General features: G+C 43.3%; 1 long non-coding RNA gene across 1 annotated transcript in view; it reads right to left on the bottom strand.

Annotated features, from left to right (window-relative positions):
* The window catches only part of LOC110257807, a 65,474-nt gene extending 41,202 nt beyond the window's left edge, over positions 1-24,272 (bottom strand). The window contains exons 1-2 of the long non-coding RNA XR_002340804.1: positions 24,127-24,272; positions 21,332-21,428 (exon numbers count right to left, since the gene is read on the bottom strand). This is a non-coding gene — a long non-coding RNA (uncharacterized LOC110257807). The remainder of the gene's footprint in view (positions 1-21,331; positions 21,429-24,126) is intronic.

The raw sequence follows: 25,332 nt of genomic DNA, 5'->3' as shown, positions 1-25,332 counted from the left end.
AAACCACACAGTAAATACCTCCAGATTCAGAGAACTCTTAATTTAAAAAAAAAAAAAAAACAACAAAAAAAACCCCACTAACCTTCCAATCTAAGAAATGCTTTGGTCATTTCCATAAAACACAATTGATTTTAATAACTAAATTACCCCCAAAGAGAGCCTTAATGAGTACCACAGATCTCCCTAACTGGAAATGGTTCTGAATCTTAGAGTCTTATGAATAGAAAGGTATATTATTTGATGATTTTCTATGCAAATAATGTCTCGCGGATTTCAGCAGCCTGACATTTCCACTGCAAACGTGTTTGTGTCGTGAAACCATATTTTCCCCATTAGAAATTTTGTTTTCAATGAAGCCTCGCGCAGAAAAAGAGAAGATAAGCATCTAATTTGAGAACCCTGGGAGGTTCAAGTTAGATTTTTTGATCATGCGGCTTAGTGCCCGTCTCTGGCTGCAAATGTCTGGCTCTTCGCACACAAAAGCACACTGCTCTCTGCTCCTCGTGTTTTTAACTTTAATCTCTGCTATAAAAAAAATTGCATTGTTGGCGCTTGAAAAGCTTCGACTCTCAGAAGGAAATATAATCACCTTTCCTGCACAGAGGCCAGGTGTCCTGCCGTAACAAGCCTGCTGAAAGAGGGGCGAGGCATCTTTGATGGCTCTGTATTGCTAATCTCGCTGGGTTGCCGTTAAGACACTAAGACCCGTGGGCTGAGCGGTGGCTGAGCAAACCATACTGGCTCACACAATGGAGCTGTGCTGGGGCGGGGTGGCTGGGGGTTGGGGAGGAACTGCTGGGAGACTTGGGAAATACAATAGGCTTGATCTCTCATGTGGGAAAATCCATGGTGTTTAATAGCTTCATAAAGTGGTGCGCTTTTGTCTCTGCATATAAAGTCCCCTGTAAATTCTTACGTTACCATCATTATAAAACGCAGCCACGGAAACGCTGAGCTGTGCTATGTGATCTCAAGGGGCAAAGGCTAGGAGGAACCAAAATTCATAATGACTTCCAAGAAAATACTATTAGAGTGTCATTTAAAGAGGCTTTGCGGCCGTAATTTTCAGGGCGATGCAGAACGTGCTTTCGTGACATCCACACCCCCACCAAACTGGTAACGCTTCCCAAGGAAAATTGACAAGAAGAAAAGAGATGAAAGGTCGGTAGGGAAATGAGAAGGGTGATCGCTGGCGACAATTGGCTCTGCTGCGTGAATTCAAGCAGAGAGACCACATGCTGTTAGATACGGTTCCACGGGCCTGGGGAAGGACCGGCTCTCCCTTTCGGAAAGGACACTGCTTTCTGCAGGACTCTAATTGCGGTGTGGACCTCGCGCCTGTGATTTGAGGCTGAGACGGGCATTTCCATGTAATCCTCCTGGCTATTGCTCACATGGTAGACACGTACCTTGCTAGGGAGCCCCGCTGGTGACTCAGATGTTTATATAAACACTCATCCGGATTTTCCCCAGAAACAGTCTTTCGTGGGTGAGCCTGTGTTCATTTCACTGTGGATTACAGCTTATCAATGAAGAAGGGAATGCGTGCTCATTAGGATACTGGCACGACCAAGTCATACAGAAAACCCTCTGCTCCCCACTGACCTGGGTAGTGGGGGGCTATGGCTATTTAACTACTCAACTTCCTATTGTCTACATGCATCAATTTTCTGTGAAATGAAAGACTGTAATAGGTACTTCATATTCACTTAAAATTCAAGAAAATTCCACAAGTTTAGAAAATGCTTTTTAGGTGATAGGCTAGGCCACGGAGCTGAACAACTCTGTCTACGTAGGACTGAATCAGCAGTATTTCAGGCATCGCAGGCCATGCCATCTGTCTCAACTGCTTCACTCTGTTCATATACAATAGAGAAGTAGCATGGCTGTGTTCCAATAAAACTTTATTTACACAAACAGGTGGTGAGGTGAACTGGGCCAGTGGGCCGTAGTTTGAAGACACCTGGTCTAGAACAGCCCTGCCCAATAGAAATATAGCATACACGACATAGGTACCGTTCAATTTTACTAGCCACTTGAAGAAACATTTGAGGAATTATTGAAATTAATTTTACCTAACCCAGTATATCAAAAACACTAGCACAACACCTGTCAGGACAGCTATCATCAAAAAGAACACAAGTAACAAATGTCAGTGAAGATGAGGTAAGAAGGGAACACTCCTACGCTGTTGGTGGGAATGTCAATTGGTGCAGCCATTGTGGAAATCAGTAGGAAGGTTCCTCAAACAACTAAAAATAGAATTACCATGTGGCCTAGCAATTCCACTTCTGGGTATATATCCAAAACAAAAACAAACAAACAACAAAAAAACCCCACTGATTTGAAAAGATACATACATTCCAGGGTTATTCACAGTACTATTTATAATTGGCAAGATATGGAAGCAACCTGAGTGTCCATCAACAGAAGAATGGATAAAGAAGATGTGGTATATATCCAGTGGAATATTACTCAGCCATAAAAAGACTGAAATCTTGCCATTTACACCAACATGGATGGACTTGGAGGGTATTATGCTTAATAAACTAAGTCAGACCAAGACAAATACTGTATCATATATATATGGAATCTTACAAAGTACAACCAACTAGTGAATATAACAAAAAAGAAGCCAACTCGCAGATACAGAGAGAATGATATTAGTGGTTACTGGTGGGGAGAGGGAAGAGGGAAATACAGGGGTTGGGGAGTAAGGGTTACTAACTATTATGTGAAAAAATAAGCTAAAAGCATACATTGCACAATATGGGGAATATATTTTATAAAATCAGTAAATGGAGTATAAACTTTAACAATTGTTAATCAAAATACATATATCTGTAACTTAAATTCTATTGTCTATCAACTATACTTGCATAAAAATTATCCAAAAAATGTTATCACAGATGTAGAAAATATAGAAATTATTAATGAGATGTTTTATACTCTTGATTTTATTATGTCTGCAGAATCCAGTGTGTGTTTCACCAACATAGTACATTCCAATGGAGACTAGCCACATGTCAAGGGCTCAACAGCCATAAGTACTAGTGGTTCCTGTTTTGGAAACGGCAAATTTAGAAGCTTCATCCCAATGGTAACCAGATCCCCTAAGATTAAAACTATCCATCAACAGATGAATGGATTAAGAAGATGTGGTACATATATACAATGGAATACTATTCAGCCATAAAAAGGACAAAATAATGACATTTGTAACAACATGGATGGAACTACAGACTCTCATACTAAGTAAGTCAGAAAGAGAAAGACAAATACCATATGATATCACTTATATGTATAACCTAAAATATGGCACAGACCTACAAATCTTGGACATAGAGCAGACTTGTGTTTGCCAAGGTAGGGGTAGGGAGTGGGATGCATGGGGAGTTTGGGGTTAGTAGATGCCAACTATGATATTTAGAATGGATAAGCAATGAGGTCCCTCTGTACAGCACAGGGAAATATAGCCGATCTCATACACACACACACATATATATATACATACATAAGTCATTTTGCTATACAGCAGAAACTGAAGGAATACTGTAAATCAACTAATCTTTAATAAAAAAAAATCAATTTTAGGTGTTCTCATTGTGGCTCTGCAGAAACGATCCAACTAGCATCCATGAGGATGGTGGTTTGATCCCTGGCCTTGCTCAGTGGGTCAAGGATCCAGCATTGCCATGAGCAGCAGTGTAGGTTGCAGATGTAGCTCAGATCTGGTGTGGCTGTGGTTGTGGCGTGGGCCAGCAGCTACAGCTCCGATTGGACGCCTAGCCTGGGAACCTCCATATGCTGCAGGTGTGGCCTTAAAATGACTGAAAAAGAAAAAAAAAATTTTTTTTAAAGAAGACTTTGTTCTCCGCGATTGCTGAGTGATGGAATCAGAATGGCTGGCATGAAATACCACATGGCATCCTTCCCCAAAAGGAGAAGCTAGGACTCACCGCAGAGAAATGGCACCGGGTTTCAATATTCTAAGCTCAGGCGCCCACCAACTGCTGGACCAACCTCTCGCCCTAGAGGACACGCTGAGAGGGGGGCCTGTCGGCACAGCCACTCGCACCTCAGAAGATATCAAAGAGGTCATGATGTCACTGTGAGGGACACACACTGCACTGTGCTCCTCTCTGGGCAGTGGCAGAACTCCAAGACCTGACTCCTTCCCAAACCAGGGGGTAGAACTCCCCCAACTGTCTCACTACCACCTGCAGAAGAGCATCCCATTCGGCGGTGGAATACTTCCTTAGCCACTACACCTGCCGTCTGGCTCCAGGGTTCAGGAGTGGAATGAGGAGCCCGAGGATAGGTGGGCTATTGGGGTCAATAGAGGGGAAGGGGCGGCTCCTGCTGGGTGTGGAGGATGGCTCCCACAGGTGCCTGCCCGCCCAGAGCGGGTGCTGCTGGAAATTCTTTGGCATGGGGATTTCAGGTGCATTCAGGGCAAAGGGCAAAGAGGCATGCCCTGTAGAGGGCCAGATGCCTGTGGGGCTATAGGCAGCAAGGCTGGGTCTGCCAAGTATGGGCCTGCAGAGATGGCTCGAGCCACAACCCTAGGCTTGGGCTTCAGGAAAGGAGAGCTGTGAGTGGCCTTAAAATGCACAGGACTGGGTCTTCAACACAAGACGGTCAAAGTGACTGCCAGGGACCAAAGTCATGACATGAGACTGCGCTGTGTACTAGGAAAGCCTGCTGGCCAGGGCAAAGCACAACACCGGTTACAGGCCACTGCGAAGAGCACAATCATTTGACGTGTGATGGGTCAAGACTCCTCCAGTGCCATGGTCTCCATCATGAGGCTTTTCACTCAATGGACACAGGCCTTGATAATGACGGCATCTCCAATTTCCTAGGAGTTCCCGCTGTGACACCGTAGGTTAAGAACCTGAGTGCAGCAGCTCAGGTCACTGCAGAGGCACAGGTTCAGTCCCCAGCCCAGTGCAATGAATTGAAGGATCTGGTGTTGCTGCACTTGTGGCTATAATTCAATCCCTGGCCCAGGAATGTCTATACACCACGGGTGCGGCATAAAAAAATATTGTAAAGGGCTAAACCATTACAGGGAAATTTTTCCATCTAAGGAAAAGCTGTGGCCTTACAGCCAATTTCACACTGAATTCCTGTTGAGAAAAAGAAAAGGAGCCCCTGACGTCAGGAGCTGGCAGACACGCCCAGCCAGGCCTCGGTGCTCTCCTGGTGACCATGAATGGTGCCACCGAACAGCGACATCACCCTGTGACATGATGGATCAAGACAAAAACAAGAGTCCTCTCTAGTCCTATCTGAACCCAGACCAAACAACCACACTGCCCAAGCCGCACATTGTGAAACCTCCCCATCTTCCAGCTGATACAAGTGATGGCGGCTTCTTTATCAATCATACCTTTAGGCCTGTTCTCATCGTCCCTCCTCCTAGGTGAGGTTTAATCACCGACCTAATCCCAGCATTACCCTTGCTTCCTAAGAATGTACCATCTAGAGCCAAGTCCTGCTTCCTTACACTTCCCCACAACCACCAATCCCAAGTTCAAATCCGGTAGTGAGTGGGCCAGGGATCCCCAGGATCACTTTGCAAGGGAAACCCTCAACTCAGTCCTCATCTGTCCAGTTATTACTCCGAGAAGCCCCTTCAGGAGTGAGGCTGTGACTCTCACCAGCCAGTAAGACCACGGACCCTGGGCAGCACGACACCAAGGAAGTCAAGAAAGATGAGCCCACGCCGTGGCTGTGAATATGCCTCCCAATCACTCCTGGGTATGCATCGAACACCTACTGCAGACAGCACTCCCGGTGGAGACACAGGGAGGTCAGGCTTTGTCTCTGCCATGAGGGCAACAGGCATCGGAACCTAAGAAGCTAAAGAATTTAAATGGTCCCAAAATCCCAAATAGACATGGCAATGACTCAACTATTGCTCTTCGAGTAAGGGGAGCAGCTGGGCGGGCAGTTCTGAGCTGCGTGCCTGGTGTATATTCTCTGCCTTGAACCTCACCAGAATTCCCCAAGGCAGACCTTGTGTGCACTTCATCCTGGGCAACTGGATTGTCAGGAAGGAGATGTCATTAACCCAAGATCCAAGCGTAGGTGGCAGAGCTAGAATGTGATCTCAGGGTCAAGTGGCTGGAAATCCCATGCCCTGAGCATGTGCATCGGCTCTTAGATGATGCGACTCCCATTATTGTCCCACATCATAGAGGAAGATGGTGATGGGGCAAAGGCACAAAAGGAGAGAAAAGGCCAGACACTTGTGGGGGGGAGTCCCAGGCAAGGTGCTTGGTTTTTTAACTGTGGGTAATCATGAGCCAAATCCATCTTCCCTGCCTTCGCTGCTCAAGGTCATTTTAAGACTCGCAGGTCCTCCAAGCGGCATGGAGCCTGAACAGTGTGTTTCTCCGAGTTGTTTCCAGGAACGTAGGGTCAGCTACGTCTAGTTTGAGCTGAGCTCCTTAAGACTGGATAGGCCCACTGATCCTCCAACTGGGCATGCGTGAGTGTCCAGGCTTCGCCATGAAAGGACCAGAAACTCCATGCTCGCATCACACTAAGCACCTCCATTTTTGAACACGCCGAGGCCCGTGGCTTAGTTATGCCTGAGCAGAATGACCATTACTGCACCCATGTCCTTATCGTCCTTTCCCACCCTCCCTAGCCCTCAGACCTCCCTGCTTCTTCATTCGTTACCCTGTAAACATCCCAAGCCTCTCTCGCTTTCAAGGAGGTCGATCTCAGACTTGGTCTCCAGACCCGATGCTTGGCTGCTTTGCGAATAAAACTAAACCTCGTCTTGGCTGCCAAGCTCGACATCTCAGCATATCGGTTTGCTGCTTGCAGGCAAAGTGAACCTGGGTTGGTAATAGCCAAGGAAGCTCAACTGTGCGGATCTTACAGCCAAGAGCAATTTATTTGGAGGTTCAAAGTGTAGCTGTGGGGTAGCTGTAGATATGGGCCCCGAAAACCTGGGGCCAAGTGGGTAGGGAACGAGAGCGGCACCTGGTAAGAGCGAAGCCTGGTATTTACACTCTTATTTCCCATAACCCTCATCACATGCTCATCCTTTGGTCAGTGAAGGCCCCTCAGATCTGCAGGCCAAGGCTGGCTGTGCAGTTATTACCCTGGAGGGACTACAAAGTAACAGGGGAGCAATAACCATGTAAGAACAACCATAAAAGCAGGAGTCATGGAACAGCACCCATTAAATGCTAATGGAAGTAACAAAAAGGGAACAATTAGTCCCACGAGGTGGGCACAGGCGAGTTTTATAGGATTGTCTATATTGTCTGAAAAAATGTTCTATTTCCTCACCTCTTTGTGTCTCAATTCCTAAACTGCATTGCAAGTTGTTCAAACATAGGGAGTCTAATTCCTTATGACTTCACAGACAAGAACCCCTTAGCATGGTACGGGAATTCAAGCCAGGGCGCAGGGCAGACACCCAGAGTTTGATGAGAGGCATCAACTGCATTTGATACAAGACAAAGGTTATTCTTCACCCCTAGCTTAGGGTCATTACGGAAAAAATAAATTTGCTTTAAATCATCAGCATGTCACGCATTTTCTTTAACTCCCGGATTAATAAAACACCAAATAGCTCTCCTTGAGTTAACTATTTTCATTGACAATACTCATCTCCTTCAATAGTTTCACTGAATTTGGTGGAATTGCTTTCTCTACACCCAGAAACTTGGGACTTTGGAATACAGCCTGTAAGATGATTTAATTTATAGTATCTACCTCACTGGATTGTTTTAAGGACTCAATGAGATAAGTAAATTGTCTTTTTTTGATTAGCATACTGATGTATACAAATAAAATAGCTTTCACAAAAGTAAAACCTGCAAGACATATTTTCACTAGAAGTGAAATAGTTTTGCACTTACTCACCCATAGACCCATATATGAATTCACTTTTCTCTGCTTTGTGTACCAAGCTTTAAACACATAATGAAATATGAAACAGACTGTTGAAATATACTTCAATAGAAGGTTTTTTTTTTTTTTTAAAAAAAAAGCAAGCTTTGTGTCCTTGTGACAGGTTTACAAAATAAACTCTGAGGTCATTTTCAGTTTTAACCATCTATGATTCTACGGATGAATCTTTCTCAAGAAATAAGTATTTCTATAATTGACAATATTTTCATGCAGAGACAAGGAAAGGAAGGTGCAAAAGACAGGAGCCTAGGAAATCAACAGGATTTCTTAAAAGGAAAAGTAGAGAGGCCTCATCTATCTGCACAGATAGTACTAAGACAACACATAAAATCTTCCTTTAGTGTGAATTTTATTTGAAACTATTTTTCAATCCCCTGTTTTGAAAAGATATGGGCTCAAATGTAATTCACCACATCAAAGAAAAAAAAATCACATGATTATCTCTATTGATGTAGAAATAGCATTTGACAAAGTTCACGCTTTTGTGATAAAAACTAGGAATAGAAGGAAAATGTTCAACATAATAAAGACCATTACTAAAAACTCACAGCTAACATTATACACAGTGGTTAAAGATGGGAAATGCTTCTTCCAAGATCAGAAATAAGGGCGAGGATGCCCACTTTTACCACTTGTATTCTAGTCTTAGTACTGGAACTCCTAATCAGAGCAATTAGGCAAGAAAAATAAAGACAGTCAAGATGAAAAGGAAGAACAGTAATATCTCTGTTCATAGATGACACTATCTTAAATATGGAAAATCCTGAACATTACCCCTATCAAATTGTTAAGGCTAATAAATTCAGCTAAGTTGTCCAATACAAGTTCAGCATGTTAAAGTCAGTTCTTTATCTATACACTAATAATGAGCAATCCAAAAAGGAAGTTGAAGAAATAATTTCATTTACCATAGCAAAAAGAATTAAATACTTACAAATAAACTTAATCAAGGAGGTGAAAGACTTTTACACCAAAAACTATAGGACAATAACAAAGTTAAAGAACGCACAAGTAAATGCACAGATATCCTGTGTTCATGGATTGGAAGATGTAATGTTGTTAAGATGTCCCTCCTATCAAAACTCATCTACAGATTCAATCCCTATCAAAATCCTACCATGTTTTGTAGGAGTAGGAAAATCCATGCTAAAATTAGTATGAAATCTCCAAGGACCCCAAATAGCCAAAACAATCTTCCAAAAGAGGAACAAATTTGGAAGTCTCACACTTCCTGATTTCCAAACTTTTAAAGCTGCAGTCATCAAAACAGTGTGGTACTGTTATAAAGACAAACATATACATACTAATGAAATACAAAGGGTCATAAGAGACTACTATATGGAACTATACGCCAATAAAACAGAAAACCTAGAAGAAAAAGACAAATTTTTAGAAAAGTACAATCTTCCAAGACCAAAACAAGAAGAAATAGAAAAGATGAACGCAGAGTTCCCGTCGTGGCACAGTGGTTAATGAATCCGACTAGGAACCATGAGGTTGCGGGTTCGGTCCCTGGCCTTGCTCACTGGCTTAAGGATCCAGCATTGACATGAGCTGTGGTGTAGGTTGCAGACGCGGCTCAGATCCCATGTTGCTGTGCTTCTGGTGTAGGCTGCTAGCTACAGTCTGATTTGACCCCTAGCCTGGGAACCTCCATATGCCACGGCAGCGGCCCAAGAAATGGCAAAAAGACAAAAAAAAAAAGAAAAGAAAAGATGAATGGACCAATCACAAGTACTGAAGTTCAAACTGTGATTAAAAAACTTCCAACAAACAAAAGTCCAGGACCAGATGGCTTCACAGGCGAATTCTACCAAACATTTAGAAAAAAGCTAACACCTATCCTTCTGAAACTATTCCAGAAAACTGCGGAGAAAGGGATACCCCCAAACTCATTCTATGAGGCCACCATCACCCTGATACCAAAACCAGACAAAGATACCACAAAAAAAGAAAATTATAGGCCAATTTCACTGATGAACATCGATACAAAAATCCTCAACAAAATACTAGCAAACTGAATCCAACGATACATTAAAAGGATTGTACATCATGATCAAGTGGGATTTGTCCCAGGGATGCAAATGTTCTTCAATACCCACAAATCAATCAGTGTGATACACCACATTGACAAACTGAAGAATAAAAACCATATGATCCTCTCAATAGATGCAGAAAAAGCCTTTGACAAAATCCAACATCCATTTCTGATAAAAACCCTTCAGAAAGTGGGAATAGAGGAACCTACCTCAACATAATAAAAGCCATTTATGATAAACCTACAGCGAACATCATTCTCAATGGTGAAAAGCTGAAAGACTTCCTGCTGAGATCAGGAACAAGGCAAGGATGTCCACTCTCACCACTACTCTTCAACATAGTTTTAGAAGTCATAGCCACGGCAATCAGAGAAGTAAAAGAAATAAAAGGAATCCAAATTGGAAAGGAAGAAGTAAAACTATCCCTATTTGCAGATGACATGACACTATACCTAGAGAATCCTAAAGACTCTACCAGAAAACTGTTAGAGCTCATCCATGAATTTGGCAAAGTCGCAGGATACAAAATTAATACACCGAAATTGATGGCATTTCTATATACTAACAATGAAAGATCAGAAAGAGAAATTAGGGGAGCAATCTCATTTACCATCACATCAAAAAGAATAAAATACTTAGGAATAAACCTACCTAAAGAGACCAAAGATCTGTACTCTGAAAACTCTAAGACACTGATGAAAGAAATCAAAGATGACACAAATAGATGGAAAGACAGACCATGCTCATGGACTGGAAGAGTCAATATTATCAAAGTGACTATACTACCCAAGGCAGTCTACAGATTCAATGCAATCCCTATCAAATTACCAAGGACATTTTTCACAGAACTCGAACAAAATATTTTAAAGTTTGTTTGGAAGCACAAAGGAACCACAATAGCCAAAGACATCCTAAAAAAGAAAAATGGAGCTGGAGTTATCAGGCTCCCTGACTTCAGACTATATTACAAAGCAATAGTCATCAAAACTGTATGATACTGGCACAAAGACAGAAATAAAGTTTAGGGGAACAGGGTAGAAAGCCCAGAATTAAAGCCACACACCTACAGCCAACTCATCTATGACAAAGGAGGCAAGAATGTACAACAGAGAAAGGACAGCTTGTTCAGTAAGTGGTGCTGGGAAAACTGGACAGCCACATGGAAAAGAATGAAATTAGAACGCTCCCTAACATCATACACAAAAATAAACTCCGAGTGGATTAAGGACCTAGATATAAGACCAGATACTATAAAACTTTTAGAGGAAAACACGGGCTAAACACTCTCCGACATAAACGACAGCAACATCTTCTCAGATCTACCTCTTAGAGTAATGACAGTAAAAACAAAAATAAACAAATGGGACTTAATTAAACTTAAAAGTTTCTGCACAGCAAAGGAAACCCTAAACAAAACAAAAAGACAACCCACAGAATGGGAGAAAATCTTTGCAAATGAAGCAACTGACATGGGATTAATCTCCAAAATTTATAAACACCTCCTATTGCTCAATACCAAAAAAAAAAAAAAAAAAAGCAAGCAAGAAAGACACATCCCCATTAAAAAATGGGCAGAAGATATAAACAGACTGTTCTCCAAAGAAGACATACAGATGGCCAAAAAACACATGAAAAGATGTTCAACATCACTCATCATTAGAGAAATGCAAATCAAAACCACGATGAGGTACCACCTGACACCAGCCAGAATGGCCATCATCAAAAGGTCTACAAACAGTAAGTGCTGGAGAGGGTGTGGAGAAAAAGGAACCCTAGTACACTGTTTGTGGGATTGCAAATTGGTGCAACCACTGTGGAAAACAGTATGGAGATGCCTCAGAAAACTAAACATAGAACTACCATTTGATCCAGCAATCCCACTCCTGGGCATCTACCCAGAGAAAACCATGACTCGCAAAGACACATGTTCTCCAATGTTCATTGCAGCACTCTTTGCAATAGCCAAGACATGGAAACAACCTAAATGTCCATTGACAGAGGAGTGGATCAAGAAGAGGTGGTCCATATACACAATGGAATATTACTCAGTCATTGAAAGGGATGAAATACCAGCATTTTTAGCAACATATATGGACCTAGAAATTATCATGCTAAGTGAAGTCAGCCATACAATGAGACACCAACATCAAATGCTTTCACTGACATACGGAATCTGAAAAAAGGACGCAATGAACTTCTTTGCAGAACAGATACTGACTCACAGACTTTCAAAAACTTAAGTTTCCAAAGGAGACAGGTTGGGGGGTGGGGGGGGAATGCACTGAGGGTTTGGGATGGAAATGCTGTAAAATTTGGTTGTGATGATTGTCATACACCTATAAAAAAGTAATAAAAAAACATATACATTCTAATGGACTAGAATAGGGAGTTCAGAAATAAACCCTTGTATATATGGCCAAGTGAATTTCAAGTGAGCCAAGACCATTCAATGCGGAAAGGACAGACTTTGGAAAAAACTGGCCATCCAAGTGCAAAAGAATGAAGTTGAACCCTTACCTTACATCAAATACAAAAATTAACTCAGAATGGATCAGACTTAAACACTAGAGCCAAACTATAAAGTTCTTAGAAGAAGACATGGGAAGAAAGCTTTGTAACTTTAGAATTAGAAATGATTTCTTGGCAAATAACAGCAAATAAATTTGACTATATCAAAATGAAAACTTCTGTGCAAAGAACACTATCAAAGTGAAAAGGCCACTAGGAGAAAATATCTGAAAATTATCTATCTGATCAAGAGTTAATATCCAGAATATATTAAGAACACCTAGAGCTCAACAAAAACAAAACAAAAAAAAAAACCAATTTAAAAAATGGGCAAAGAATTTGAACAGACATTTCCCCAAAGATATAAAAACAACCAATAATCACATCAAGTGATGCTCAGCTGCACCAAGGATTAAGGAAAAGCAAATCATAACCATGACGAGATACCCTTCACACTCATTAGGATGACTGTTATCAAAAAAACAAAAAGTAAGTGTGGGTAGACACATGGAGAAGCCCTTGTACGCTGCTGGTGGGAATGTGAACTGGTGCAGCTGCTATGGAAAGCAGTGTAGCAATTCCCCAAAATTTAAAAGTAGAATTACAACGTGTTTCATCGAGTCCACTTCCAGATATATATTGCTAAGAGTTGAAAGCAAGGACTTAAATATTTGGACACCCACTTTCACAGCACCATTACTCACAACAGCTAGAAGGTGGAAGCAACTGAAGTGTCCATCAATAGATGGATGGATGGATAAACAAAATGTGGTCTATACGCTCACTCAGTGGGTATTAATCAGCCTTAAAAAGGAAGGAAATTCCAACATATACTACAACATGGATGAACCTTGAAGACATTAGGCCAAGTGAAATAAGCCAGTCATGAAAGGACAGACACTGTAGGATTACACATGATTCCCTGCTTTTTTTATTTTCTACCTCTATCAAAATTTATGGAATTAAAGAATTCCACCATTTGAGCTGCTCTTAGCATATTAACTATTATATGAGATTATTAAATATATTGTCCCTACTTCACATACATCTTGACCAAATAAAGAAATATACACATCTTCCAGAGACCAAATTCATTCTGGGTGAATTTAAACAACTATCTGATTAGGATTTCTTAAGCTAGCGTTCAGGCAAGCCTTACAACTCTTGCAATGTGAAGCACATATTAAGTGTGTAGATGTGACTCTTTCCTCTGGAATCCATGGTTTCATTTCGATTCTCAAAGGAGGAGGACACCCTAACATTTGAGGATGCTTGAAAGCATTGAGACCTCTCTAACTCTGAATAAAATGTCACAATGACATGGAGATGAGTCATTAGGTAAGGTGGAGAAGATGAGATCAGACCCAGCGCAGGACAAGTCAACATGGCAACTTCCAGTTCCCCCGTTGAAATTCGGTCCTGCTCTCAAAGTTCTGCTGCATATGGAAATGCAAGCACATAACCCTGGCTTCATACTGAACCCATGTGGATGTGATTACGGTAACATTCACTGGGAAAGTACCCCTGTTGTTTCAGTTTTTATTTCATTTGCCTGATTATAATTAGTTTTAGCTTATTATTTAGTGGTTATGGAATAGATTTTTCCCATTGCTGCTGGATAAAAGGCAAACCTAAAACTCTTATCGTGAAAACTTCTTGATACTCACTTGGGAGTCTAGTCATGGTTTTCAAAGTGTCTTCAGATAAGACTGGGAGAAGGTGTTTCAGGAATATACAGCAAGGGAAGGAGAGGCCAAGCTGGACTCTCAACCCAGGTTCCAACCAAGAAGTTTTTCTTCTCTCTCTTTTCTCCATGTATTTCACTGGAAAATTTTATCAACATTTCTGATTTATACCAACTCCACGAAGTATCAAGTTTGTATCCGTCAGTAGAGACTAGATGATACTACAGTAACAAAGAGCTTCCAAATCTTAGTGCTTCATCCAACAAAAATCTCATTCTGTCTTACAGTATGGAGATTCCTTAAAAAACTAAAAATAGAACTATCATATGATCCAGCAATCCCACTCCTGGGCATATATCCAGAGAAAATCATAATTCAAAAAGAAAATGCACCCCAGTGTTCACTGCAGCACTATATACAATAGCCAAGACATGGAACCAACCTAAACGTCCATCAACAGAGGAATGGATAAAGATGTGGTACATACATACAATGGAGTATTACTGTGCCATAAAAAAGAACAAAAAGTCATTCGTGGCAACATGGGTGGACCTTGTGAGTATCATACTAAGTGAAGTAAGTCAGGCAGAGAAAGTCAAATATCATGAGACCACTGATATGTAGAATATAATAAAAGATACAGAAGAACTTTTTCACAAAACAGAAAGTAACTCAAAGATTTCAAAACCAAGTATATGGTTAGCAAAGGGGAAACACTGGGGGAGGGATAAGGAGGTTGGGATTGATATATACACAGAACTATATACAGAATGGGTAAGTAACAAGGACCTACTGTATACCACAGGGAAATCTACCCAATACTCTACAGTGACCCATATGGGAAAAGAATCTGATAAGGAATGGATATATGTATATGTATTACAGATTCACTTTGCTGTACACCTGAAACACAACATTGTAAGTCAACTATACTCTAATAAAAATTTGTTAAATCTCATTCTTTCTTGTATTATATGTCCAACTGAAGTTTGTAGTTTTACGCTCACTGCAATTGCTCAGGCAACCAGGCTGATGGAAGCACCATCTGGACTTTGTTCCATGATAAATAAGGTAGGCAAAGGGTAAATACTAAATTGTGTAGTGACTCAGAGCATCTCCTCCCCTTTTAAAAAACCAATCTGAGTCATCTGATCATGCCTACCTTCAGAATACATCAAAGGAGTGACATCCTATGGAATGCCAGGAAAGCCAAGATAATTAGAGTATCTATGACAGTAGTAAAAACCTCTATATTGTTTGTATTACTTAAGCTACAATCATCTAAGAAATGTTTTATAAAATGATTCATAGTTTCAAGTTCTGTTTGGGATTATCTAATCTTCAAGGAGGAAAGTGTGTTATCAGAAATTTTCCCACAAAATATTGTTGTGTTTTGGAAGAAGAAAGGTTATGAAGTCGGAGTTCCCGTCGTGGCGCAGTGGTTAACGAATCCGACTAGGAACCATGAGGTTGCGGGTTCAGTCCCTGCCCTTGCTCAGTGGGTTAAGGATCCGGCATTGCTGTGAGCTGTGGTGTAGGTTGCAGACGCGGCTCGGATCCCGAGTTGCTGTGGCTCTGGTGTAGGCCGGGGGCTACAGCTCCGATTCAACCCCTAGCCTGGGAACCTCCATATGCCACTTGAGCGGCCCAAGAAATAGCAACAACAACAACAACAACAAAAAGACAAAAAACAACACAAAAAAACAACAAAAAAAGAAAGGTTACGAAGTCAAACTAATCATTTATGATTCAGGCAGTGACAATATTTTGTTATAAAGTGTATTCCATACCAGAGGTAAATTTGGTACCAGTTGGTATAGTCTAATCCAAAGATTCCGATGACTTGCTGAGTTTGTCTTTCTAAATTAGATAACGCAGTTCAGCCACAGTAAATAGACTAACCCCTTCCACCCAGACTCCTCTCACTGGGCCTAAGGGTATAGTAAACCAATGAAAGAACAAAATCTGGAGCTAAGGAAGGGAGGGGCCAGGAAAGAACCACCCCACACTTCCTGTAATTGATAAGCATGGGAGTGGGGCATGGAGAGCAGGCTAAGCTAAGGCCACTGGAATTGAGCAGGTCCATCCACCATGTTCTCTGAAACTCAGTTCTCCTCCTCTGCTTTTCTCAGACAGGAAAGATGAGGACAGATTTTCATGACCCATCTGTGAAACATGAGGGGACTGATACCACACCACTGTGAGCCACGTTCTCAAGCAAAGAACCAATGGTTCACTAAAGAATACTGGCAAGAAGCCAAGGTGGAAGCCAGATACCACAGTAGGCTTCTTCCCCATGCCCACTACCTTTCCTTTTTATTTTATTTTTTGTCTTTTTATGGCCGCACCCATGGCACATGGAGGTTCCCAGGCTAGGGGCTGAATTGGAGCTGTAGCCACCAGCCTACGCCACAACCATAGCAACATAGGATCCAAGTCACATGTGCAACCTACACCACAGTTCATGGCAACGTGGTATCATTAACCCACTGAGTGAGGCCAGGGGTTGAACCTGTGTCCTCATGGATACCAGTCAGGTTCCTTACCACCGAGTCACAACAGGAACTCCTCCACCTCCCTTTTAAATGTTTTGTGTACCAACCACATAATTTGATGGAAACATGACCATTTGGATTGGTCTTTGGAGTACTGAAGTAGGCTGACTTTCAATTACTCAAGCTCCTACAAAAGTAGGTTACAAAATATCTAACATTCATTCATCTATTCATTCAGCATAGATCCACTGAGCAGGCACTTTTGCTTAAACATGGCAGATTGAAAACACATATTAGCCACTGCTCCCTCCTACAGTTCTCCTAAGGCAGCTCCCTCCCTGTGTCCCCTCCAAAAAAATTATAGGCCACATTTCTCCAACTTGGAAATGGTTGATTCCGCTTCCCATTAATACACACTACTACCTCTTCCCCTTCCTCAAATCCTTTCCTGAGCTCTCATGACTGTCAATAGTCACAAAGCAAAAGGCAGACACCCAGCACAACAAAGGAAAAGAGATAATGGGAAGGAAACTTCAGCAGCTGGTGAGCAGATGGATATGCTAATTGATTTCACAGGCCCAAGAAAATGGAAACCTAGAGCAGCAATGGAGAAAGCCAGGGGAAAACCAGCATTAGGGAACGCCCAAAGGCTCAGGAATTGATTGACCTAGACACTCCAGCCAAAAAAAAAAAAAAAAAAAAAAAAAAAAGTGCAAATGTGGAGCTAATGATACAAGAGTTAGTAGAGTGTTTATTTAAGAAAGAGCTGAGATCCTCCAAACAGGCTCTAAATCCACTAAACCCAGAACAAAAATGGGGTGTTTATTCTTAGAAAAGAGACAACCAGGGAGCCTCTAGCCTGGGAAAGTGCTTTTCAACTTGGGGTGATTTTGTCCCACAGGGAACATTCGGCAATGCATGGAGACATCTTTGTCACAACTCAGGGTATGGGTACTACTGGCATCTAATGGGTAGAGACCAAAGACATGGTTCAACATCCTACACAAAGCAGCCCCCACGATAAAGAATCATGCCACCCAAAATGTCCATAGTGCCAAGGTTGAGAAACTCTAGGTTAGGGCAAGGATTCCACGCTGTGGACAATGGTATTAATAAAAATACAGATTCTTGGAGTTCCTGTCATGGCTCAGTGGTTAACGATCTAGACTACTATCCATGAGGACGCAGGTTCAATCCCTTGCCTCGCTCAGTGGTAAATATCTGGTGTTGCTGTGAGTTGAGGTGTAAGTTGCAGACACGGCTCGGATCCTGTGTTGCTGTGGTGTAGGCCGGCAGCAACAGCTCCAATGCGACCCCTAGCCTGGGAACCTCCATATGCCACGGGCATGGCCCTAAAAAGAAAAAAGACAAAATAAATAAATACACACATATATACATACATACACACACATTCTCAATACCGACACGAACTCTACAAGTTCACCCAGCTTCCCGTGATGCTAATTAATTCTGCACGGTTCGACGAGATGAGAATGTAAGAGTCCTCCCAGAGAAATCTTATCAGCTTGAGAGAAACACGTCTAAAGAGATGGCTATCAGGAAGTTCCAGATCAAGCAGGCCAGTTGGCTTAGAACTGAGCCTTTGGTCAGTAGCTCCATCCAAATGCTCAGAGCTTCCTGTCAGCCCTAGTGCCCTACTCTTACACATACAGTCCAGGACTGCCCAACATTTGAGGGAAGTGGTATATAACATAAAAGGAAAAAATATGGAGCAAGAAGAAACTATGCAAGGAGATGAAAAATTCAAGGATATTAATATCCTTGGAGAAACAGTATCACATGCATGAAACAAGGACAGATGCCATGAAAAAGGAACGCAGAATAAAAATAACAGCTATTAGAAATTGAGAGTATGATAGCAGAAATGAAATACTCTTAAGTTGACAACATCTACCACAACATTGCCTTAAAAAGGGAAAATGGGAGAAGAAAAAAAATGAGGACAGGGAAGTGACATTAAATGTCCAGAAACACAAAATTCAAAAAATAGGGGTTACAAAGTAGAGAACAATGAAAACAGGGACTTGGAAATGGTCCAATGATTCAAGAAGATTTTTCCAGAAATGAGAGCCTCCATGTTGCGATTTGGAAAGTTTCCCACAGCGAATCCAGGGCTTGACAAGAGACTCACACCAAGTCACCTTGTCGTGAAATCTGAGGCCACTAAGCACCAAGAGAAGATGGTCAGACTGTCTGGAGAGAGGGAGGAAGAAGGACCAACTGTGACCCAAGGATCAGGAATCAGAGTGCCACTCAAAGAGCAACACCAGATGGAAGTTGAAGCAAATTAAAGTGACACCTATGAGTTCCTAGCATGGCTCAGTGGTTAACAAACCCAACTAGTATCCATGAGGATGTGGGTTTGATCCCTAGCCTCCCTCTGTGGGTTAAGGATCCAGCGTTACCGTGAGCTGTGGTGTAGGTCACAAATGCAGCTTCGATTCAACTCCTAGCCTGGGAACCTCCATGTGCTGCAGGTGCCACAAAAAAAACAAAAACAAACAAACAAAAAAAAAACCGAAGACATAAAGCAATGCTTTCCCCTTGCTGCAGGAAAATGACATTTGGCATGGAATTCCAGGGCCAGATCAATAAAGGATCAAGACATTTTTCAGCCATGTAATGTCTCCAATGAATGTCCCATAAACCTATTCTCAGAAACCAACCAAGGGATACACTTCACCATAGAAAATAGTCCATTAGAAAGCTGATGAAAAAAAAAAAAAAAAGGAGTTCCCATCATGGCACAGTGGTTAATAAATCTGACTAGGAACCATGAGGTTTCGGGTTCAGTCCCCGCCCTTGCTCAGTGGGTTGACTATCTGGCGTTGCTGTGAGCTGTGGTGTAGGTTGCAGACACGGCTCAGATCCCGCATTGCTGTGGCTCTGGCGTAGTCTGGTGGCTACAGCTCCGATTGGACCCCTAGCCTGGGAATCTCCATGTGCCGCAGGAGCTGCCCTAGAAAAGGCAAAAAAGACCAAAAAAAGAAAAGAAAAGAAACTGATGAGAGGAAATAGGGTATCTGGGGCAGAGAGAAACCTCAAGATGCTGGGTCAGGGAGACATCAGGGTGGTGGAGAGACAAAACTGGCAGAAGCTCTGTGAAAGATTTTCCAAAGATGAAATGGACATACCTCCTGGTGTGTTTCAACGCACGCAAGAGAGAGATAAAACCAAGGTAAGGCTTGACAGTGCATCTCATACATGCCTAGAAAACGAAGCCCACCAAAAAAACTCAAAGACCATTTCTCCCTCCAGAGGGAGTCTGTCACAGTTTGGATGGCTCCTTGATCACCAGCATTCCCTCGTCACGATCACGCCAACTCTGAATCTTGATTTAAACCAAGTTCTAGAATGATTCTTTCCAGGATAGAATGATGGTGGGGGGGGGGGCACATGAGGGCAGTGGGGGCAAGGAGGTGGTGACACAGAAAAGAGCGCTCTACCATCAACCTCCAAACTGGGAAGCCACTGCTTAGGGGAGAAAGTGAACAATGAAGAAGCGTTGATGTCAGTATAGAACCTAGAAGGCATGAAGATCAGCTTCCGAACAGTTAGTGGAAGCTACTTGCTGTGGGAAGCAGGGAATGAGTGGGGAGAGTGGGCCGGGGAGCCGCTTTTTAAATCAAGCTTGGGGAACCATGTAAGTTTAAAAACTAGGCACAAGTAACCTGCATAGTAATAATGACTGGATTACCAAAGAAAGGTTAGCGAGCATGTATTTTGTGGTAGACCCCCTGCTAACCTGTTTGGGGAACCCAATGATTAACAACGTACTGTCCCCAAACTCAAGGAATTTATACCATGGGGGGGGGGTAAGATGGCCCTATGTGTTGGGAGTAAATAGCCCCAAGTGTTACAAACCCTAAAAGAAGGAAAAACTACTCCCTGCTTGGGATGGAAGCTTGAAAGCAGGGCTATCACAGTAGACTTTGTGGAGGAGCTGGAAGGCTAAGTGGATTTTCTCCAGCTGGGACGAAGATCAAACACGTTGGCCCAACATTACAGCGAGTCAGCCATCTCAACATTATGATGCATGGCTGGACTCTCATCTAAATGCTTTCAGTGTGGCAATTTTAACTGAGAGGGTTTCAGCGGGGGTGAGGGGGTGTTTTTGTTTGTGTCTTTTTGTCTTTTTAGGGCTGAACCCACAGCACATGGAGGTTCCCAGGTTAGGCGTCGAATTGGAGACGTACAGCCACACCAACTCCAGATCTGAGCCTCATCTGCAACCTACCCCACAGCTCATGGGAATGCCGGATCCCCAACCCACGGAGCTAGGCTGGGGATCCAACCCAAACCCTCATGGATACTAGTTGGGTTCCTTAAGCACTGAGCCACAACGGGAACTCCCAGATGGGGTTTTTGAACTGAGTTCATGATTGGCAAACCAGACACCAGGAAACCAAGAAATAAATCAACAAACTTCCCAGTTGAAATCCTGACCTCTGCAGATCAAAGGTCGAGGCAGATCAGGTTCCCAGTGGCTTCATTATATACACAGAAGATTCCGATCCCCAAGCCCTGCCAATCACAGAACCAACACTGGGTTTCTGAAAACACACCTAGGGCTTTCTCTCTTGAAGCAATTTCTGCATTGGTAAATCATTTTTCCAAAAAGTCTTGTTTTAATCAAACTCACCATTGTCTTTTTCACATGACACAGATGATGAGTCCCAGGTAAAAGAACTTGCCCAAATTCCAAAGGCTGTTTGCTGCTCTCATTCTCTAGGCTGATGCTGAAATCAGAGAATGGAAAATGAGACATAGGAAAAGTTAAAACAAACAGCCCTGCTTTCTTATTTATTTTATCAAAATGTGCCTTATTCCTTATTATGAGAATAAACTTTCAGCACAAAGGAGGGCATAAACTAGGGGACACGTGGGAGAGCTCACGAAAGACCCCCTGGAGACCCGACAAGAACGTTAACTCGCAACATTGCAGGCACTCGTACATGCACATGAGTGTTTTAAAACCAAACCGTGATCATTTAACACATTCTGTTTAGACACCTACTTTTTTTTCCATGAGTAAACATTTTCCCCCTGTCAGTTTACCCCACTTTCTCAAATTACATGAAAGACAGGGTTTTCTTTTTTGCATTTTTAAAGTTTCCCCCTCTTTATCTTCTTTTGGGGGGATGGGCATATCCATGGGCTGTGGAAATTCCAGGGCCAGGGATCGATCTGTGCCACGACAGCAACAATGCCAGATCCTTAACCACTGGGCCACCAGGGAACTCCCCCCACCAACCCTCTCTGATTGCTGGGTCTTCCACTCCCCCTAAAAATGGAAAGATGGTGGGTGGCAAAGGTTCTTAGCTGGAAATCACTTTTACCTCTGGGTTCATTTGCTTCTGTATCAAATGAGGGAATGGAAGCAAAGTGTCTCCAAGATAAGCTTTGGGAGGAGAGCCCAGACTTAGCATCACAGGGGTGAATCGTCAGCTTTCTCTTGACTAGTCAAGGGCACCTACGGCAGTGGCTCAGCTTCACTAAGCAGGAAGGGACTGGAACCAAGTCTCTTGAACAGACCTTTGTGGGGGCACTTCCTGTCTGGAAATCAGGTGGGGACCTGAACCCAAGACAAGAGATGATGTCAGATTGCCCATGAAGGATTTGCTGAGTGACTTGCCCCGACCCTGTGACCCTTGCTCATTGTGCACCACCTGTACCCACCGGCACACAAGGGGAAAGGGGAGCGCAGAGAGAAAGGAGGTGCAATGAGGGGGGCAGGGGACAGGGGGGCAGTTTGGGATGCAAGTGCAACCTCCTCCCCTTGGGGCTCTAGCCATTCAAGTGCTCTCCACCTGCTGCAAGGGGACAGGCCAGCTTCGGGGACTATGATCTCCCTCACGTCCCAGCCTTTGGGCCGTGGAGACTGGCCGCCAACTCCTCTCTTGCTGGGCAAGTTGAAAGATCAAGGGAGAAGTCAGAGGCAAAGATGGCCACAGCATGCAGCCCCAGGGCTTGGTGGGGCTGCGGCTTCCTGAGGCTGAGAGTGATGCTGAAGGTAGCTGGGACAGAGTGATCTGCCCAAGGACACCCCTGCCCCAACAAAACCAACAGAGTCGACCAACTAACAGCGTCTGAGGACCCAAGGGTGTAGAGAACCCCACACCCCACAAAAGCACCACAGATGCTTTTGTGCCCCAACAGGACCCCAACAGGAGATTGTTAGCTCAACAGACCAGCACAAGGCTCTGCTGCCTCCTCTCCCCACCTCCTCCACTGTGGAGGGGAAGGGTGAGGCTGAAGATCTCACAAAAGACACTCTGTGCCTTTTCTTCTCTAAGGTTTCCAAGCTGGGCAGGCTGTGCAAGAGGAAAGCCGAGAGCCTTCGAGTTGCTTTGCCTTCAAAACACCAATTTAGATTGGCCCAAACTTAAAAGCGGTGAAGGCGACTACTGTTTTAACGCCCAAAAGACACCAACAAAGACAGATCATCTGGTGGGACAGGGGTGGGGAAGTCAGATGTACCGAGTAGATTCTAAAGGTGAGGAGGGAAGGAAAAGAGAAGCATTTTCTAGGAAACCCTACCTTGACTCCGAGCGCTCACCTGGGTCTCGTTAAAATGCAGATTCTGACTCGGAACATCTGGGACCATGATTCTGCGCTGCTAAGAATCTCCCAGGTGAGGCTAGTACTGGTACTCACGGAGCTTGCTTTAAATAGCATGAGTCTAGACCAAAGTTCTACCAACTGCAGCCCATGGGCCAAATCCAGCCCGCTGCCTATTGTTGTTAATAAAACTTTATTAGAACGTGGCCTCACTCACTCTTTCATGCCTTGTCAATGTCTGCTTTCACCCTGCAATGTGGAGGTGGATGGCCCACAAACCTGAAACCACTTACAATCTGGCCCTTTGTAGAAAGAGTTACCAGTTACATAATCACGCTCGTCTGTTGAGCATCTGATGCGGTGATGGTGTTTTGAAATCCACAAAGAGCCTCACATATAGGGCCCAGTAAGATTCTACAGTCCCCAACATGTTTTTAAAAGGATGTGACAAAAGCAAAGGTGATAAGCCGAGATGACTAATAAGAGATAAAAAGTGGTTAAATACAGATCCATCATCTACTAGAACAGCCCCTTCTCCTCTCCTAGAGAGAGCCAGGGAATTTTTTTTTTTGTCTGCCATAAATCATACAGTTTTTCTACAAGATCTATGAGTGTCTTTGCAGCCCAGCTGAGAAGTCCTCTGACTGTCTTCTTCTAAGTATCCCCTCGCCCCAACTTCTACTTTGACTTGGCCATTTTTGCAGGTAAAGGGCTCCTTTACTGCTGTGTAGAGATGTGGATGGGGTTGGGCAGTACCTGACAGGCCTGCAACCCCTGTCCTTGCCCAGCCTCAAGAACAAAAAAAGAGCCCAGAGTCAGCAACAGAAACAGCAATGGTTTAATAGATTGGGGGGGGCGTAGGGGGAGCTTACACACCTGAAGCAAGGTCCTGGAGCGACACCCCACCATGTCCTGAAGAGAATAAACAGGACGCAGCAACAACCAGCACAACCGCAGGGCCCATGAGGCTTCCATTTATAGGGGGAAATGGCGTCAGCTTGGCTCATCAGTTACCAGGGAAACCAGCAGCTGGCATGCCCCTCACAGCCCCTTAGGTTAACGATCACCAGGTTAGCTATTTTCCTTTAATAAACTAGCCAGTATCTGGCCTAAGGAACAGGGGCAAGCATGCTCCTGTGAATAGGGTGTCAGTGAGCAGGCACCAGGAGAGCAAGAGAACAGCCATCTTGAGTGGCCTGACCAAACAGGTGGGTCTTGTTTTTTCCACTGAGTTCACTGGAACATACATCAGGCATCTGAAGCTATTTGCTCCCACACCCAAGGGGCACTCTGAAAGCATCTCAGTTTCCAGAGGAAACAATACCCTTTATTTCTTGATTTCAGGATGAAACCCTCCTCACAAACACGAGAATGCTAACCTAGACGTTCTCCAGGAGTCTGTCCACACAATCTCTCTGCCTTAGATGCTCCCTTCCTCCTCCACCCAGAGATTAGAGCAGAGACCCTGCAGAAGCTCCTGTCTTGCCATCTTTGGTCCTTCTTGACTGATCCTGAAACAAGATCCTCTGAAGGTCACTCATCTTTCACATCACTACCTGCCACCAGACAGTTACATCTCTGGCCCAACACTACCTTCAAGTCAGCACCCTTTCAAACACCTATTTGTGGAGCATAGATGGATTCTGGGCACTGTTCTACTGGGTACTGGGATTTCTGCTGTGACGTGGAAAAAATGCCTGGCCATGCCTTCAGTGACCTTCCAGTCTCTAGGTCTGTTTCATGGTCTCAGGGGCCACTTGGGGCTCAGATGACTACCTCTGTAAGATTTTTAGATGGAAGCATCTTTGAGTTATTCCAGCTCCACATCAGTAGATCTCAACTCACGTATGACTGGGGAGATATATGACTTTGAGAGTCTACAACAGAATGTGCCAAATGTGGAATGAATTACGATGTGAACACAGGTGATTTAGGCAAAATCAAGAGCAAGGAGATAGGAATTCCAATAAAATTCTAGAGAAGCCAGAATCCAGCTATGCTCACAATTGCTTGGGAATGCCAATTCTTCCCAAATGGAAGGGGTCCCTCCCAGTGAAATGTGACTAATCGTCTCTGTAGTTG

Source organism: Sus scrofa, chromosome X (genome assembly GCF_000003025.6).
Source record: "Sus scrofa isolate TJ Tabasco breed Duroc chromosome X, Sscrofa11.1, whole genome shotgun sequence".
Lineage (NCBI taxonomy): Eukaryota > Metazoa > Chordata > Mammalia > Artiodactyla > Suidae > Sus > Sus scrofa.
The sequence above is the reverse complement of the archived record's forward strand: the minus strand, read 5'-3'. Positions and strand labels throughout refer to the sequence as shown.